The sequence below is a fragment of the Thermobia domestica genome, chromosome 9 (assembly GCF_964235325.1).
Source record: "Thermobia domestica chromosome 9, izTheDome1.hap1.1, whole genome shotgun sequence".
Lineage (NCBI taxonomy): Eukaryota > Metazoa > Arthropoda > Insecta > Zygentoma > Lepismatidae > Thermobia > Thermobia domestica.
In genome coordinates this window covers 103,519,681-103,536,074 of record NC_137462.1, presented here as the reverse complement: position 1 = coordinate 103,536,074, position 16,394 = coordinate 103,519,681, and the positions used below count along the sequence as shown (strand labels likewise).

At 32.7% G+C, this 16,394-nt stretch overlaps 1 protein-coding gene across 3 annotated transcripts in view; it reads right to left on the bottom strand.

Annotated features, from left to right (window-relative positions):
* Nucleotides 1-16,394, bottom strand: part of norpA (no receptor potential A) — a 387,967-nt gene that overhangs the window by 326,726 nt on the left and 44,847 nt on the right. The window lies entirely within an intron of this gene.

Here is a 16,394-nt window from a genome sequence, read left to right as displayed (position 1 = left end):
AAGGGCTCAGTGGTAAAGCGTCCATTTTCACTGTTTAGGGTTTCTGGTTCGATTACCGCTTGCATCAATTATTTTATTTCTCATAGCGGAGTCATAAGGGCTCAGTGGTAAGTCGTTCATTTCCAATGCTTAGGGTTTTTGGTTCGATTACCGCTTGCATCAACTATTTCAACATTAAGTTTGGATTTATTTCTTATAAATTGTGCTGAACAAACACCGTGTTCTCCCATTTTTTCATTCCACCAATTTCATAACCTTTTCTAAAGTGATCCAACATAATCGTTGGACTCACAGATTTCATTTATTATTCAAAATAATTTCATAATTAAGCGTACACAGATACCATAGTAAGTAAGTAAGTAAGTAATTTTTATTTGTAAGAGACAATTTGCTATTTAATCTTTACATTTATTCAGAGTTCGATTCCTTGCTACACAAAGAAAATATTCTGATGGCAGCATTAAGTATCTAAACTGAACTGAAGTTCTTTTTCTTTGCGGATTGCGATGGGTTAGTGGTCACCTTTAGTGCTTGGGGTCGATCCTAGGATGCTCCAATTATTTGAACATTTTTCAAGACAAGTATCAAATTTTGAATTATGTAATGGTTAAACACTCTGTATCTCTATTTCTCAGGAACGCTTTTTATAAAGTGTCTAAGAGTTTTTATACAACAAATCACAGTAGCCTAAGTGTATGGGACTCCATTTCATTTTTTTTTCTTTCTTTCTTTCTTTAATCCAAGTGGATAATGGCATACCAATTAATATACATGTCATTCTACACTGAAACCCTAGTGTAGAATAACATGTATATTAATTGGTATGCCATTATCCACTTGGATTAAAGAAAGAAAGAAAGAAAAAAAAATGAAATGGAGTCCCATACACTTAGGCTACTGTGATTTGTTGTATAAAAACTCTTAGACACTTTATAAAAAGCGTTCCTGAGAAATAGAGATACAGAGTGTTTAACCATTACATAATTCAAAATTTGATACTTGTCATGAAAAATGTTCAAATAATTGGAGCATCCTAGGATCGACCCCAAGCACTAAAGGTGACCACTAACCCATCGCAATCCGCAAAGAAAAAGAACTTCAGTTCAGTTTAGATACTTAATGCTGCCATCAGAATATTTTCTTTGTGTAGCAAGGAATCGAACTCTGAATAAATGTAAAGATTAAATAGCAAATTGTCTCTTACAAATAAAAATTACTTACTTACTTACTTACTATGGTATCTGTGTACGCTTAATTATGAAATTATTTTGAATAATAAATGAAATCTGTGAGTCCAACGATTATGTTGGATCACTTTAGAAAAGGTTATGAAATTGGTGGAATGAAAAAATGGGAGAACACGGTGTTTGTTCAGCACAATTTATAAGAAATAAATCCAAACTTAATGTTGAAATAGTTGATGCAAGCGGTAATCGAACCAAAAACCCTAAGCATTGGAAATGAACGACTTACCACTGAGCCCTTATGACTCCGCTATGAGAAATAAAATAATTGATGCAAGCGGTAATCGAACCAGAAACCCTAAACAGTGAAAATGGACGCTTTACCACTGAGCCCTTATGGCTCCGCTATGACAAATGAAATAATTGATGTAAACGGTAGCCGAACCAGAAATCCTAAGCAGTGGAAATAAACCCTTTACCATTGAGCCATTATGATCTTATATTGATAAATGAATACCTAATGAAGAAAAGTCTAACTGTAGAAACCAACTAGCACTGAAAAACTAAACATTGAAACTTTGTCAGCATAGTAATCCATATAATTTTATTTTATTTTATTGGATGCTCAAGGAAATTGTATTTTCAAAGTGTTAAAATTGAATGTGAATCATGGGACGGACCTGTTATGAAAGAATAAAAGTTTGGTTTCGATAAGAAAACAATAGTGAACTATGGCTAACGTTCTTATAGATTTATTATCAAAACTTTGAACAAATCTTTTCTGTTTTGAACAGTACATAAGTAAAATTAATGAACAACTGTGTGTCAAATAAGTAAGATTAATACATACTAAAAGATGGTTGTTTTCAGGAACTTGAACTGAAAATTGTTTCTACTGGCCTTCTTTTTTTTTTAAAAAAAAAAAAAGTGGATAAATGAAATGCTAGGAAAAAGGCGGTAGTTTAGTTGACCTCCCCTTTGAACAGTAATGGGTATTTTATATAATTTTACAAAGTTATTGTTCGTGAAGAAAAGTTTAACTAAAATAATGATGATTTTCTACATGACTACGATCTGTTACCACCGATAACATGTACGCTATCCGCTTAGCAAAGAGGAGGAGGGTCATGTTGGGAGATTGAATCTAATTCAATACAATAGAGATATATAACCTAACGCATCGACATAAAAACCTGTTTAAATAAGTAAATAATCTTTAAATATATGTCATATAAACATGAAAAAAAAAATACAGATAAATAGGAAATAAATCAATGATTATTTGTACAAATAAATTTTAGTTTCATGAAACTTCAGACATAAGAAGAAGAAGTTTGTGAAACAGTTTATTCTCCTTTGCCATTGCAAAGTTGGTGTTAGTGTTTTTTTTTTCTTTCCTAAGCTTTTAACATATAGCCTGCCTAATGAAAATTCACAGGGATTTCTAGCACTGATCAAATACATAATGTAGGCTTCAGTTTTAACATATATTTACAACTTACTACATGGATTGTCTACAAGAATCCTTAACATTTGGCGAATTTTCGATAGCATTTTGTTTCTCCCTATTGTACGCAATACTTTATCTATAGACATATTTAGCGAAAGTTCAATAACTATTGTCTTATGATAACAACTGTAATAATTTTTTTTTTCAAGTGTAGAGTATTCTGTAGATAAGATAGCACCAGTCGCTGCTAAAAGGTGTCACAAAAGGAAGTAATCCACCATGTCTTAAATGTAAAATAACCAAAAGTATATTTTAAAAGGATTTAAAAGCATTATTTATCGATACGTTGGAATCCAACAGGCTAATTAAAAAACAAGTAAATACAACGGAGCTATTGGGGTTCAGGTATCGTGATTTCTAATTATTGCTTTCAATGTCAATATATAGAAATTCAAGTACGCGCAGTAAACGGTGTGGGTAACTTTGTCGATTGTAAAACTAATGCAAATATGAAATATTCAAACTAATTTGAATAAAAATATTATCTAAAACTAATAGGGGTGGGAGTAAATCTAGTTTTCAAACCTTTGTCACAAGTTACATAACTGATATCATTCATAATCTTCCAAAAACCCAATAGGTTTATATCACAAAACATATCAAATATTCTCATTACTTCTGCTAGTCACATTTCACAAATCTATATTGATGTTCTCAATCCAATAGGAATTGATGTGATCATGTTCCAATCAAATTACAGTTTAGTACGCAACATATGTCTCAGTCTACAAATTTCGAAAAACTAAACAACATTTTAATAAATTCATCTGAAATCAATACAAACATATCTATCGGCAACAATAAACCCTTTGCACGCTCCTACATCAAAAAAAAAAAAAAAAAAAACTGTATCATAACATTCATATCATCACAACTTCAATCCCAGAAACTAGTTCACTTTACATACCAGTAACTATATTATTCACTTATCGAGCAACATTGCCACCAAATATCTCACATTTATCACTCGCTCTCAACAGTTTTATCGTAAATATCAACGTATAAAAAAAAAATCCAAAAAACATTTCGCCATCACCAAAAAAGTTCAAAGGTTGATCAAAAAATTATATCTGTACTTACAAGCTATGGTATCGGAATAAAATCTATAATACTCTCTCTGATGTCACTCATCCTAACAATTACTAAAAAACATTTCAATGCTCTTTGCAAAAGCAGTAAAACACCATATCCATTATTAAATGATGCCTTATCTATATAGACAGACTCTTCCAAAGCTGCGGTTTTTTTGCTGATTTCCTTCAAGGCTTCTTCACACCACTCCGTCCCACATATTCATATAGACATCCATCCAACACAGTCATTTCATCTTCTCCTTCATACTCTTCCGCAAAAATAAATCTCAAACAAAACCAATCATAGTTCAAAATATCAGTACTGTTGTTCGTAACAAAAGGAATAGTGCACCTGTCTTTAATTCAATAAACTATCGGCATATGAAACTATAACCTCTTATATTACTTACTTTGTTACCCACAATTTTTACTTTCATTCTGCACACTGTATATTTTCCTGTTAGCTGGAAAACCTCTAAGACGATAATGTTTCCAAACCAAAAAAAAACTCATACCATCTTATCATCCTACTGCACAATTCAATTAACGTTTGCTTTTAGTAAAACCGTATAACGTATTATAGTAAGACGTCTGCATGCATACATAACGACACAAAATACTTCCCATACATCAAGCAAAATTTCGCCCAAGATATTCAATCAACAATCAACTACCGGTCTTAACTACCATGGTTACACAACATTATAATTAGATCAAACCAACATGTGTTGTATTATTTAACTCAAAAATATTTAACAGAATAAAACACCGCACAATTGCATACACATTAATTCATCTTCAATTTCCTATCTCGTATATAAAACTGATATACAAGATTTTAAATCAACCGCCTGTCATATATTTCAATATATAACTGCTTCTCCCATCCTATTTTCCTTCACTATTGAGTACCTCAAAAAATCTGCTCTGTCACCAGATCTCTATCTTCTCTATGTTCCCAATATGTATCCACTTCCTGATAACTTCAGGTCTTTCAATATACCACCAACACTGTCTTTTCTTGCGTTAGAATCTAGTATCCAATCCATCAACACTGCTCTACAAATAATAAATAACAGTTTTCTTCAGTGGTGCAGCAAATGGAAACTAACAATCAATGCCACAAAAACACAAATTATCATCTTCATTCCTCCGTAAAACATCAAAAATCCATAAAAAATCCTAACTACCTTTCCCTAAAACTAAATCAAGCTCTCATCCAAGCACATTCAAGTGTAACTTAGTTAATGCTTACATTCACTAAACATCTCAGTTAAAAATATCTTCAAACAATCGCAAAAAAAAAAGCATACAATAGAGTTAACTTATTTAAAAAAAAAAATGTCGGCAAACGTCCTGGATACTGAAAGCAAACACAATTCTAAATACATACAAGGCGTCTTTTACGGCCTGTGCTAACTTACAAAAATGCTGCATGGATTAAAACCATCCACACAGTTTACAAAAACTTATTAATGTTAAAACAATGTGCTTTCCGCATTGCATATCAAGTCAAACTGATTAGTCCTACAGTAAAGTTGTGCAACCAAATTCAGTTTCCTACACTCCATTTTCATCTTAAAACTTTGCGTCTCGCATACATATGCTCTCGTTATAACCCATAACCCCTTACTTTAAAATACTACGTACCTTTTAGCTCTCCATCCTTCTCCATGTTAATATTATCCTCCAACGCTATCATTGGTCTATACTCTCTATTGCTACAATCTACCTCCTGACCCCCTTTAATCAGTAGTGCCTCGCAAATTATCAAGTTCATGATCATCTGCCTCTCATATTTCCATTATTTGTACACTAAATCCATCTACCACTACCAGGGTTCCCATTGTCTACATTAAAGCTTAAGCAGCCCCTAGGCAAAAAAAAAACTTCATCTGCCTAACACTTCTGTGCTGTGATATACTAGCACAGCTCGCCTCATCCCTCATGCTCATCATTCACAATATACAGGTATAATATACTTTATCAGTACATATTCATTATTCTTTCCATATTTCTACTCTTCCAGTTCTATACAATACTACACTAACTGCAATTTCCTCGTTAATTTCCTAGCAAATGTTAAGGATTGGAAATATCCTTAAGACCTTAGCAATTATTATAATGTAATAAAAACTTCTATGAAACATCACACAATCCTTAAATCGTCCAATTATACATCACTCTTCCCTAAAAATTGCGTAACCCTCTAAAATGGTACAAGTCAATATAACTAGCTATAAACAAACAAACGAACAACAAACGTATAAGTTCCAATAAAAGTTTATATTTTGTGTATTTGTTCACATAACAATGCTAGGTTGCAATGTTCACATCCTTCTGCATTTCCACAACCACCACATATATGTGGTATCTCTCTTTCATGCCGTAATAAATAATTCATTGTGTGTCTGTATTAACGCATAATATGTACACCTATATCTTAATAAAACAAATCTAGTTAGTATATAATGCAAGTCTAACATTCGTGTGGTATCATCTCGTTCTCATAACATTTTATGTAGTTATCACACATGTTACAAGTGTGTAATTCATCACCGGGTAGTTCTATCAAATACACCCATAATCGTGTTTTCCATATTATGCAATAGATGGCTCCACATATTTTCACGCAATCTGTTATTGCTACCGCATTCACCGTAAATAATTATAATATTGTATATGGTAGTTCCTAAATAAATTAAAAATCGGGTTCAAAATTCTCTATTGTAACTACACAGCATTCTTAAATAAGTAAAAAAAGTTCTGTCTACAAAAATTTTTCGCATATACGTTCTCATATATATACTCTCATATTTTAAGTGTCATAAATATAAACTAGAATTCCACATGTTGAGAAACACTATATTAAAATATATATAGGTTGTAATATTCCAAATTTTAACTGGTCAAATCCAAAGGTTAAGTTGAGTTGATTTTGGGGTAACGTCCCGTTCAGCAGCAAGGCTATACGAAACGTGGACCTACTAATTAACGTGAAATTCAAACCACATGAGTTCCCACCGGAAAATCAAATCCCTAGGGTTTATATAAATATCTATATTATTTCTCTGATCAAAATTCTATTCTCAAACATAAAGCAAGTCAGATTTATAGTAAATTTCTTTCAGAACTGCATAAAATAATACCTAAAATAAAAACTAGTAAATCATGTATATTACAGTCCTAACTTAATCTTCATTGAATAGTATCCAATGTGCGTTTCACCAAGTATACAATCAACTTTCGTCATTTAATAACATCGTTAATCCATATATTCATAACTTTTTCATTCTTCTGCTCATGTTTCCTTCTTTAAATATAATAAATAATATAAAATACTGCTGTTCAATACTTAAAGATATAAATAATAAAAGCTAAACTAAAAAAAATCACGTCCAAGCGTGACACTAAAAGCTAGTCGTTACGTATCTACCAATATTTATCAATCAAATCATTCTCTATGTCTCAATTCTAAAGCAAACTGACTTAGTTCAGGGAAGCTTTAAACTTACGATATATAACAATAGACATATAAATTTCAAGGAATTCTTCCGTTTCCTCCCGCATCCACAATAATTAAACCTATCATACAAAGTCTACATAAATATATTTCCATGACAAACCATATACAGTAAACAAAATTATAAATATTATACAAATTTGGTTACAAAGTGTTCTTTCCACAACAAATCTCACTTTATTTAAATAGGTTAAATTATGTTTTCCAATGCCTATAGTTCGTGTGCACGTTCATTAATTAAAATATAATTTCATAATCAAATTTGTTCCTTGTTCTCCAAAACGCATAGCCTTATTTTACATGAAAATAATAATAATATCAAATAAGTATTTCTACATTTTTATATCATGTATTATGTTTTTCTACCATCAAATGTCAGTGTAACTGTCTTTATTTCAAGCAATAATACTGTTTATGCTGTAGCTCATAAAGTGAATAAAAAGATCCTTACAACTGTAAATTTTAAACGGCTAAGTTTTATGCCTGCTATATGCCAAAATCAAATCCTACAAATATACGCACATAATTTCATTTCTATATGTTTTCTGTATCGTCGCTCTGCAACCAGTTATATCTACTCCTACCACAAATTCATTACAAAGCCAAGACAAAGCATAACAAACAAAATCAATGGCACTAAACTGACAAATAGTTAATTCAGTAAAAAATCACGGCACCAAACGCTATGCTCTGGTCTCTGTTCTGCTCACCTCCAAATATAAAACTAAAATATTTCATCTTCCTACATATATTCCTAAATAATTATAGTCAAAATATTAAAGTCACTATATCGACTTTTCATATCCCCCTAACATTCGCTTCAATAGTTTCAAATATTTCACAATACACACTACATCCTTCATCCATAATTTCTACAAATCTTATATATTAATAGTAGAAAATAAAAGTTCCTCTCCTCACATTCTAAACAAATACATAAAATTATAATCACGTACGTTCACAAATCAATTTTGTTCCTCGTGTAGCATTGTCGCAAACGCTCTCGCCTTCAGTGCAAGTAGTCCCGTGTTCGTTGCCGCTCAAAAGTCAAACAGCCATCCTAAGTAATTTTTTCCTGCGGTTTCCTCATTCATACCGAATAAATGCCTAAATAATATATAGTATACAAATTCCGCGTTACTTCCTTCCTTCTCCTATCCTTTTCCTTCCTTTCATCAAATAATCTGCTCGGCAAGGGTCGTCATCCTTCATACACTACAAACTATTCAAACAAATACATAAAATCATAAACACATAGCTTCACAAATAAAAAATGTGTCCCCAAAATCATTCTCGCAAGCGCTCTCACCTTCAGTACAAATGGTCCCATGTTCGTTGCCGCTCAAAAGTCTAACAACCTGCCTAAGTAATTTTTCCCTGGAGTTTCCTCATTCACACTGAGTAAATGCCAAAATAATACCTAATATACAAATTTCAAGCCACTTCCTTCGTTCTCCTATCTTTTTCTTTTCCCTTCCCTTTCATCAAATATTCTGCTCAGCAGGAGCGTCATCTCATACAATACAAGCTATCCAAACAAATGCATATAAGTTATAAAAAATACGTTCACAAATAAAAAAATTGTGTCCACACATAGCAATGTCACAAGCGCTCTCAACTTCAATACAAATGGTCCCATGTTCATTGCCTCTCAAAAAAAAAAATCTAACAACCTGCCTGTGTAATTTTTCCTGGAGTTTCCTCATTCATACCACGTAAATGCCAAAATAATACCTAATATTCAAATTCCAAGCCAGTTCCTTCCATCTCCTATCCTTTCCCCTTCTTTCATCAAATAATCTGTTCAGCAAAAGGGAAGGGAGGTCATCCCTCATACGTCACAAAATAACATGGGCATAAATGTCCAAACCCTAATAGTATTTCAAACAAATCATTTTAAATTATTAATCGTATCATCTATTTTATTCGTGTAACTAAATGTAAACCTCGTACATAAAAATACAACGCAATTTTCTTACATAAGTACAACAAAATTTCTAAGATGTAGTTATAAAAATAAACAATTATACATGCATATTAAAATAACATAGCAAAGCGAGTCAAAAATGATATTCCTATAGTATTATTCAATGCCAACAGCATCAACAAAAACTAAATCAAATGCCTAGCGTTCAGTAACTCAATGCATCATACAAAGTAAAAGCTAATTCACAAGATCAATAATGTATCATGGCACTTTTCTTAAATATGGTTAGTAACGTATTCCTAAAGGTAATATTATTCCTAAAATACTAAGTTTAATCAAATATATAACGTACAGCACATTCTGTTCCAAGCATAAAATGTTCATTCTGCAAACAATTCTGTCATCAGTACACTCTATCTTAAAATCAATCTTAATCCGTATTCCATTTCCGGTATGCGTTAACAGTATGTATCACCGAAAAAGCTAAATCCAACTTTGTAAAAATTTGTGTGCACATAAGGTAGGTTTTCCATAATATTTCACAATAAAACAAAATAACAACTAGCTTACTCCCAAATATACATTTCCTCAATCATTTCTTGTCTTCACAATAATGCCAATACCGTCAACATTAAGTCTCGTAAGTAAGATAATCCGCGCTGTGTATTCCTCTTACAATCCAACAAGTTAAAACAAAAAGTAAAAAAGTTACCGGTATGTCTATATCTAAATAATATGTAAATACTTCTACTCATTAAATCGCAAATATCAATCTCCTTGGACCAGTATTAAATAATATCAAAATTTAAAATGCCAAAATGTGCAATAGCACAGTCACACATGCCTTTCTATATAATTCAACAATCAAAGATAAAAAATGGATATTACATCTGCACAATTTTGAATCAATAAGATTTAACATAACTGTAAATATGTCTCTTCATTTTCTTTCTTAGCGCATTTCATTCCAATCATATCAAATCTCACCCGCTTCATACACAAATTTCTCTTATCCTCCTCAAATGTAAAAATGTACAACAGATGGCAGCACCAATCACTTATATTCTGCACAGAAGAAATCAAGTTCTTTATCAATTCTATATAATTTTCTGTTATTCATAAGCATATAATAATAATACAATCACAAGCGTCAAAGGGTATATATAAAGCATATATACTTTACACAAAAACAAACACTAAAATCAATTTCTCAGAGTTTTTATATTTGGCAATAGCCTAGTAATAGAAGCTTCAAGGATCCAGGAATGCCCGTCATTCATTCCTTCATTTTCAAAACAGCATGCAGGAAGTGCTGCCCAATTTTCCCGCTACTAATTTCATGGCGCTGTAATCGCAAATCTCCAATGGATGTAGTGATGTCAGCGGTAAGTAAATATTATATTATTTATTTCAGTCAATAAAAATAATTAAAGGGTTAATTTGATATAATTAAATAGTACTATAAGGTAATAACGGTACGTATATCATCATACGCGATTACATTAATTCTACGAAATCATCTTTAATTGAATAAATTAATAGCAATTTGATTAAAGGGGTAATCATTTTGATAGGAGTTTGATTAAAGGGTTAATCATTTTGATAGGAGTTTGATTAAAGGGTTAATTAAATTGATATCAAAATTTAATTAAATTATATCTTACAATGTTGCATGTTTTACACTATAAATATACAAAATATAGGGAATTTCAACCCTTTAGGGCATAATTTGGCAACACCGCAGCGCTAGAAGCCCGTAATATAGCGTAAAAAGCCTTAATTAAAATGATATCGCCTCAGGGAGGTCAGATAAGGGAACTATTCTACTCAGCATCACTTTCAGATCGTTCCGCATCTAATTCCTTTTCATTCGTATTATTATAACCAGCAACATCCGAATCCTGTGGACTGATTGTATTCTGTTTCTTGTTGAATAGGTAATTATCTGTCTTATATGCACTATCTGTAGTCCTAGATGTCATCTGATTGGTAATCTTGCCTGTCGTAGTGCACGGATCATTCAACTGCAACTGTAGAAGAAATGGGTTATTGTATTTCCTTTCAACGCTGAAATCATCGTTAATAGTCAAGGTTTTCAAAGGAAGGTTAAGGTGATGACTATACTTCTCTTCTTTTGCATTTTCGTCTGGTTGCACATATTGTACGTTAACGACCAGGTGCGATTTATCATTTACAATATGAATTACTTCCTTGATAGGTTGTATTTCTTCTTGAATTTCTACCACTTCAACCAAACTTTGTACAACAGTGAATCGATGTGAAATCTGTTCCATTATAGTGTCCATTTGCTTAGTTATTTGCTCAAATTTATCATCCATTCGCTGAGTCATAACCTGTGTAATTTGTTCAAATCTAGTATCTATTTGTTGAAATCGAGTATCCATTTGCTGAAATTTTTAATTTGTTGGGTTAATTGATGTGTTATGGATTGAGTTATTTAATGGGACATTTGCTCTAGCTGGGCATGCATTCTTTGCTGTTGCTGCGATATTTGCTGACCAAGCTGTTTTATAAGATCAGCCACGTTCGTTGATGAATTCGTACCTGGTAGCTCTACATCACCACCTTCTTCATGCATATTTTCATTTCCAGAAACACTCATTTTTAGGGATGCGCACGAGACAAGATTTGAGACTGTCTCCACTCGAAAATGTGCTGTAAAAGTGATGTCTCGACTCGAATTTTGTTAGGAAAATTCTGTCTCGACTCGACTCGAGCGCATCCCTACTCATTTTTTTGTTTCTATAAATTCTTTTCCCCACTTCAAAGTAAAGTATACTCCGTGTTGATCACTATGCTGAGACTGCTTTACTATACTTCAAACTAATTTCAATGTCCTGGTCGGTAAACCACCATCTAAAATGTAACGTCCTGGGCGAGATAACACCATCTATAAATGTAACGTATATTGTAACCACCATTTAAAATGTAATGATTAATTTGTATTATACAGATATTTTACGTTACATTCCAGCCCACAGCCCGTGTAATTCTTAAAATATACAAAAACGATCAAATCACATTAAATCAGGCACGACAAATTATATCACTATTACCTTTATTCTCCAAAACTCCATTAATTATACTTTTCTTTTTCGGAGGTCATAGCAACGTTTTAAACAAGTAACTATTTGTTGTTATGATAACTATAAATGCAGATTACACGTATAAAACCAACATATATTTTTACTATTGAGATTAAATCTTATTTTTTCTATTTAGAATCAACAACATATATATTCTTTTTTTCTTCTTCTAGACGACAGATTGTGTACTTTTATGCACCGTTGCCCAAAATCAAGATATAAAAATAGAAAAAATTGCAAAATAGATATACAATATCGTTGTACTTGTAAGTACTATGTTCAGTCCGGGGCTGGCTATGGCTATCTTGATACGTAGGTTTCCAAACTGACATTCCATTAGTTGCCAGCGAGTACAAGTTATACAACACACCATGCCAGGTGTCAATTTGGTTGCATAACTATCTTATCAAGTGTCTCTTCCCTACTGAATGACCGATTTTCTTTTATTCTTGAATTATTTTCCCCTCCAGAATGCTGCAATTAAATGATTTTTCATGTTATAATGGGAAAATAATGATGGAACATACTGTTCTTTCTCCAGTGAAATTGAAAAAAAATAAAAGCTGAAAATTTCCCAAGCAAAAAAGCCGTGGAAAAAACTTCTTTAAAAACTTCTTTCTGATCCCTTTCAACTCTAAGTAGTATACATCGGCGTGATAAAAACAAAGTGTTTTGGCGTTTAACAGAAATCGAATAATTTTATTGAACATACGAGTTTTTTTTATTCATCGTATTGAATAGTCAATAATTTTAGAAAAATGGCTCCACTTCACAAAATTCCTATGGTTCACAGACTGCCCAAAATAATCTCTATTATTTGAGGATTTACAATACCAAAATGTCTACTATATTTATCATGTTTGTTTATGAATAGCAAAGGAATTACTTCTTCGAGACAAAATAAGTGACCTGACCAAAATATTGGTTCAACGACCTTAAAAGTAGATCTTCAAAGTTCGCATACGAAAATTCTTCAAGAGTTCCAAAACACAAATTAATATCACTACTTGATCAGTTATGTTGCAGCTTTTCTAACCCCGTGCAAATAAAACTCCTATGGTTGGGCATGAAACCAGATCTTCGTAGCATGTTGAACGTAAGGGCTGTCTTTAAAATGATGTCCCTTGACGTGTTTCTTCAAGTTTGGGAACAAATAATAATCAGAGGTAGTCATGTCCGAGGAATAGGGAAGATGGAGACAATTCGAATTCTGGGTGTTCAATTGACAACCACAACGTGGGATGTGTGAGCTGGGCAATTTAAGAACTCTTTCGGACTACTTTTCGTGGCGTTCTGTCTTAATTGCCTTGTGTAGCTGGTTCAATAGATTAGTTAACCTACACTAAGCTTCCGAGATAGAAATCCAACAAAATACAGTTTCTGTTCCAGAAAGTTATAGCTGTAATTTTCTTTGCTGATTTTTGTGTGCAGAACTTCTTTTGCCAGGGAGATCCGGAGTAGCGTCACTCTAGTGACTGTCCGTTGCTCTAAGAACCACAGATATGGAGCTAAGTTTCATCCTCTGAAATTCAGTCTTAAAATTCGGAGCATTACCCTCAAAACAGGCCAAAACTACCTCGGATTCTTCAAGTAGTTTTCCATACTGACCACTGTTCAAACATTTCGGCCACTTTGCTGAAAACTTGTACATGTTCAGTATAGTGCTGATATTGAACCCACGACGTTCCCGTCAAGTATTCAGTATCGCTGATATTCGCTTGTCTTGAAGGATCAATCAGTTCGTGGACAGCATACAGGACACATCAGTTGAGGTTGAAGGGTACCCAATGCAGGGGCAATCTTTAACAGTGAAATGGCCGATACATTATGGTTACGACAGAACAGAAATAATATGACTGACTATTTTAACACGTCATTCAAAATGAAATAACATACTGCAGGAAGAAAACAAAAATCAAAGAATAATCAAGCGCAAAAGAAAAGAATATCTGAATAAATAAATAAATAAATAAATAAGTGTTTCACATTGTGAAACTACGATTTAAAAAAAATCAAACAGTTTAAATACTGAAACCGAAAGTGTACATTTATCATTTTTACTGTTGCAATAAATGATTGCATTACGACTGAAGATGTAATATCTTATTCAGACGCTGAATCTATATGAAAAAATAAAGTGCTTACTACTTTCTCCCATTTCTGCTCTAAGCGATAAGAGCTAAAACAAGAAGTTACATCGACTTCTAGAGAAAAAACAAACAAAAAAAAAAGTAAATAGAACCTATTCTTGCGGGACTGAATCCAACAACAGCCCAAAACTACCATCAAGGTTCCTACCACTTACGGCTTAATTACAAGGATAGAGACGAAAAGGATCATCTTGGGACACTGAACCCATTTCACGAAACAGCTTCTCGTTATCTATTACCGTTCTTGTTCTATGATTTATATTAACACTAGAAATGGTTTCCTCTTTTTCCACCACTTCTAGTTGCAAGAAAGAATTAAGAGAAGAAATTGAGCCTATTCTAGAGACACTGAATCCATAACAAAAAGCAGTTTCTCTCTTTCTCTCTTTCTCTCTCTCTCTCTCTCTCTCTCTCTATCGTTTTTGTTCTGATACATGTCAACAGATAGTCGGACGGACGGACAAAGTCGTTCTACAAGACTTCTTGTATTCTGAATAGCATAGTTTGAAGATTAACAAAAAATAGGAGACCAAATCAACACGTAACAATAGCATAGAACAGAGCGGATGTTTGATGCTCCCCACAAACGCCCGATTGAGAAACTCTGTATAAAAGTAGAAAAAAAGTTAAACGAATCAACTATAGGTTTAATTCGTTCTAAGAGAGGCTTCCCAAAAATAATTTTACATGACATATTTGACAAGGATTATATATTACGTCGTACATAAATCAATGCACATTGTGTACTATAATCAACACTATTTTTCAACACAGTCACTAACTTCTTTTTTTATCATAATTTGGGCATGAAACAAACTCCTGAGAGATATACTACTCCCGTATAAACTATGTGGTGTTGTAATGTATAACTCATAGGATATGATACTTTATTTTTTTAAAAAAAATTAACACTTCCAGTGTACGTATAAAAATCTAAAAGAAATAACGGCCACGGTTTTTAAAAAAATATTCAATTAGAACTGGACAATCTACACAAAATTTGGAATCGACCAACGAAAACGGCACGTTTCTAGCACTTGTGGTTTTCGGGGTCTCATTGTCAAAAGGATTGGAGACAAACGTATAAACTTTTCTTTGAAGGCAAACATATAAACCCAGCATTTTAATATTATACTAGCTGAACCTGCGCTCTCTACACAGCGCATCATTCGCATATGAGCATAAATCTCATCATTTCTTACAACATATGTACATGTCATTTTACAGACACAAGTGAAAGACGTATTAATTTTAAAAAAGACAAGAGGTATCATAAAGGGGAGACTTTTTTCGATTATTTTTTCTCAATATCTCGCACCGTTTGCAAGATTTGAACCTGCTTCCGGTTGGAGTTTCTAATTCATGTATGACCAGTGTTTTCTTTCTTCTTGCATGCAGTATGTAATAAGCAAATACATTACATACACAATTAATTATAATGTCAGTTATATATGGTGTTCATTAGGCAAAACATTCCCAAAATAAGGTTCATCTTAGACTGGAGAAATGGTTATCCTTCCTTTTCCATTATTATTTGGCCATGAAACAAACGCCTGAGACATATACAACCCCTATATACAATTATGTGGTGTTGGAATGTATAATGCTTAGGATGTGATGCTTTAGTTGTTTTTTTTTTTTAATTTCAACACTTCCAATGTACCCGTAAAAATGTAATAAGGAAATAGTGTCCATGTTTTTTTTAAATATTCAATTAGAACTGGACAATCTACATGAAATTTGCAATCGATCAGTGAAAACGTTATCTTTCTAGAGCCTGTAGTTTCCGAGATCTCATTGTCGAAAGGATTGCCCACAAACATATAAATGTAGTTTAAAAGAGCTCCAAAGATGGCAGCACAATTCATTTGCACTTATTTCGGAGAAGGCTTACGAAAGGCAAAGGCCTTTGAACAATAA